Source organism: Trichosurus vulpecula, chromosome 3, assembly GCF_011100635.1.
Source record: "Trichosurus vulpecula isolate mTriVul1 chromosome 3, mTriVul1.pri, whole genome shotgun sequence".
Classification (NCBI taxonomy): Eukaryota; Metazoa; Chordata; class Mammalia; order Diprotodontia; family Phalangeridae; genus Trichosurus; species Trichosurus vulpecula.
In genome coordinates this window covers 382,788,593-382,793,295 of record NC_050575.1, presented here as the reverse complement: position 1 = coordinate 382,793,295, position 4,703 = coordinate 382,788,593, and the positions used below count along the sequence as shown (strand labels likewise).

The 4,703-nt window shown below is 40.3% G+C and overlaps 1 pseudogene; it reads right to left on the bottom strand.

The window, feature by feature from the left end:
* Window positions 1-424: 424 nt before the first annotated feature.
* On the bottom strand, window positions 425-1,409 carry LOC118842657 (annotated as a pseudogene).
* Window positions 1,410-4,703: the final 3,294 nt, after the last annotated feature.

Below are 4,703 nucleotides of genomic sequence, written 5' to 3'. Positions count from 1 at the left end.
ATTCATATGATGTAAAGTATAATTTTAGTAGGTACATATTTTACATTGTAAAGAAAGTTAATGATGTACTGTATTCTTCAATGTTAGATTGGTCCAAATGTTTTAGTAGTAATAAACTTGCATTTCATTTTCATGAATTTTTCAGTAGGGAAAGTCTTTGCGTCACTTAAGTAAATGCCAAATTACATTTTCATAATTGTTTATAAAATGAGCTATTTTTCCCACAATAAGTAGATTCTAACTGCATACAAGAGAATTACTGAAAATATTGGCCTTAATATTGATGTGAAACTGGGTACAGAAGTCTCCTATGGCTGATTTTTAAAAAGTCCAAACTGAAAAAAAACCCCGAGTCTCAGAGGAAATTAAGCCAATTTGACAAAAAATTGTTGAAATCATTCCGAGTTTTAATGTTCAAGACAATTCAGGTTGTTTTGTCACTTGATTCCCTGAGCTGTAGATTTTCTCCTTGATCAGGATGAACTGTAGACTTACTTTCAGATAAAGTAGTGTCCATTTCTTCAAATGTTTTGGTACTTGTGTTATCTTGTTCCGTTTCACAAAAATAAACATCAAGGGGTCCCTTTGTGCTTTTTATAGGTATTCTTATAAAGTGTAAAATGCATGTTTGCCAAAAAGACTATTTTATGGAAAATTTGCATGGGGCAAGCATTCATGTGGTGGTCAGAAGAAGCGATACAAGGACACTCTCACGGTCTCTCTTAAGAACTTTAGAATTGATTGTGTGACATGGGAGACACTGGCACAGGACCGCTCAGTATGGCATGCCCACATCAGAGAAGGTGCTATGCTCTATGAGCAAAGCAGAACTGAAACAGCTCAAATGTGCAAATTTGGAGACTCCACCCCATATGTTCACACAGACTATTTGTGCCCAGCCTGTGGAAGAGCATTCTGAGCTCATATTGGTCTGACATATTGAAACTTGACTCTAGCATAGTGATGTCATTTTGGACCTCTTCAAGAGAACAAAGGACAACAACCAAGCAATCTTTAGGAGTTGGCACTTCCAATTTGCTTTCTTCTAGAGCCTTGACTGCAATAGCAATCTGTTCATGGAAAACTTGAATACTACAGATATCTTGATAGGTCATATAAGCTAATCCTTCATTTTGTTTGCCCTCTGTTAGTTCAAACAGTTGCTGAGCATAATCCTTAATTAACTCATCCAAAGACTTTTCTATTGCTGTTAAATCAGTAAGTTCATCCTTTATCTTCTTTTGCTGGGGTACTTTTGATCAAATACCACCAAGATCAGATCCAATCCATTGAATATGGTTCTTCAATCTTTTTTGAATGAGATTGATTCCATCTAATGCTTTGATGATGTCATAAACTCTTCCTTTCTATACTCCCAATGTTGTTGCAACTTCATTTATAAGCTCCATAAATTTACAAGTTAAATAAACTGAAGATACACCATAAATGAGGTTTTGCCACCCAATGAGCCAGCAGGCTCTCTATATGGACTGGCAGTTGCTCATGGATTCCAGCTCCCTTTGGAGGGCCTTAGTATCTTCAGTATCTGCAGTGGCATCCAGTCCTGGGCCTAGGCTCCAGATATTCTCCTCCACAGGCTAAGTTGAGCAGCTTGTGGTCCGCCTCCACCAGGCCTGGTTTTGGGGCACTGCAGGTTTGCCTGCCAGGCTTAAGCTGGAGCCACTCCCCACCCTTCTTCCCATGGCATGGTGCCCAGTTCTCCCAAACTCCCTGAACAATATGTCACTTCTCTGAATTTCAGTTTCATCTTTGGCAAAATGGAGACAGGAATATTGATCATGTACTCAGGGCTGGAAAGGAGGCAGATGGGCCAAACCAGGACCCATTGGGAAATTGGGGGATGTTTACCCCAAGCATGTGAAGACTTCCCTGGACAGAATGGGTGGATGAGAACAATTTGTTCCAACTGTCAAAGGCAGCTGACACAGGAGCACTTAGAGCTTGGTCAAACATCAAAGACAGCAGAGAGAGACAAAGACAGAGACATGGGCCATCACCAGTCATCTTGATTTTTGTCCTGCCACTGGACTTCAATGACTTAGGAAGAGAGAGTGAGGCTGACAATTTTTCTCAACTTTGCCTCACTTAAATCCAATTCACCTGCAAATCAAGACATCACCCATGATGTCAGTGGTCCTCTTTGTGAAGGAAGGATGTACAACAGCTAGAAAGGACATTTGAGGTCATCTAGTCTAACCTGCTCATGATACAGATGGGGAAAGAGAAGGCCAGAGTGATGAATGATTTACCCAAAGCCACAAAGATAGTGCTTAAGATTCAAAGCCAGATCCTCTGATTCCAATTCAATGCTGGAATCCATTGTGGGGCTCAAATTAGATAATACAGGGTGCGATGTAATCATACGATTTATAAAAATGCAAGCATTTATGGTAATTGAATTATCCATGGCACTCAAAGCACAACCATAGGAAATGCTAGTAGAGCAATTCGATGGGTCTGTCATCTGAGGACCAGGACAAGTTGGTTAATAGAGGCTCCAAGCTAGGTGGGCTGTAGGCTGATGACATCTTCAGGCTCAGCAACTCACCAACCCCATTTACTAGATCATAGAAAGGCTATAAATTCTGCTCCTAGATTGACTACCTACATTGATGAAGTCACTGTTGGACCTAAAATGTTATTATACATCTATGATTATAAACAGGGCAAGAAAAGTGTTTGTCAACAACTGAGATGACCAAGTTCCTGGAGAATGTTTTAAAGTTTATGAGAATAAAACTAATTCCCAACTATAGAACATTCTAAGGGTTTTTCTCCTTTACAACAGCCTGTAAATATGCCCAGAAAACTGACAGTGTAAATTCTACTCCCCACAGTATTTAACCTTTTAAGAAAGAGTACATCTCTTTTATGGATGGAAAAACTAACAGAGAAGTAGATGACTTGCTGAGAGTAACACAGCTAAAAATGGCAAAGCCAGATCTTCAATTCTGACTCCAAATCCAGTACTGTTTTCACTCTACCACTGCTGCCCCAGCCTAAGAAACCAGAGGTCATCAGCGGTGTTATGCTGAATTCTTTTCTTCCCAAATCTAATCACCTTTGTTTAAGCATTTAAGCACATGCTTTCATTTTTCAGGCTCATGGAATTGGAACTGCAGTCAAGATTTTGAGTGAAATTTCCAACAGAAAATATTAATTAGAAACACTTATACATGCAAACAAAGCAAACAAATTTAGAAGCTCAGTATCCCAACATAACAGAACACTGAACAGTAATATAATAGGGGTTTGAGAACTGACTGCCATTCTGGGATTTGTTGTTCAGAGGGACAAGCATTTTCTTTCATCAGTGAGAGTGATTAGGACTATCATGATCTTTGACCTGGAAAGCAGAATTGAGGCACAAGTGGGAGTTTGGAAAAAGAAACAAAGTGAATGAGAATAGCCTAAGAGGAAGGAATGGGGACTATGTTAACTGAGTAGTGATAGGGGTGGAGGCGGGGGGGGGGGGGGCCGGGGTGGCTAGTGGGGAAGGTCTCCTCAGCCCTACCTGAGGTTCAACAAACTGAGCTAAATAAAGAGGCTCAACAGTTGAGTGGGGCAATGCAATTGAGGGAGAAAGAGGGAGAGGGAGAGAGGTGGAGAGAGAGGAAAGAGAGAGACAGAGACAGACCCAGACAGAAACAGAAAGACACATACAGAGAGAGACAGAGAGAGAGAGATTGAGAGAGAGAGAGAGAGAGAGAGAGAGAGAGAGAGAGAGAGAGAGAGAGAGAGAGAGCACTGCTGTTGGGTTCCTGCAGGCAACCAGAAATTGGCCTTAAGGGAAGGGTATAATTGCCTCTTCAGGGACTAATAGAAGTTCTCAAAGGTTGAATCTTTCCCCTCCTTTCCTTCCTTGTGCTTCTTCAGTAAGAGGTACTGCTAAGTACTCCTTTCCCTTCTTTTGCCTAAGCCTTTCTTAAATCTTCATTTTGCTTCAAATATAAGTAAACCTGAGGTGAACATGAAGGCTTTTATTGTATACTTACTTGACCCATGCTGAGAAAGGAGCCATAGAGGAAGTCAAGCGTTAGTTGGAAATGCAAAATTTCAATTAGGACAAAGAACCAAACTTTTCTGTGAATGTTAGGAATGTTCTTAACTGGGTGCCCTGAGCTATTGTGATTGAATTGATAACTTTTCTTCTGATAATAAACTCCATAATATAACAGGAGAAAGAAACCTAGGGACCTGAAGGCTATTTATTAAACTGCCCCTAGGCTATAGTCAAGCTAATTGGAGAGGAGAAGGCATGATCCAAGAAAATTCACATTCTAAACTAGGAATGAGCAAACTACAGTCCAACAGCCAAATCCACCTGCTACCTGTTTTTGTACAGCTTGGAGAGCTAACAATGTTTTTTTACATCTTTTAGCAGGTTGCTGACCCTGGCCCTAAACCAGCCTTCATGGAGGAGCTAGGCAAGACCTGGAAAAGATTCAGTTCTTCCTTTTTATAGAAAGAAGAGAGCAAAAGGATCAAAAATTGGCCTACCAAGCTGGCCAACTCTACCCTCTACAGAGATACATACTCATCAATGTTAGTCATCCAGGTAATACAGAAAATATACCTGATCTAAACATGCAAGGATTCCTTTTTTAAACACTCCCATCTAACAGGATGAAAGATTGTGACAATCATTACACAAAATGAGGACACTGTTTGGAAAAAAAAAA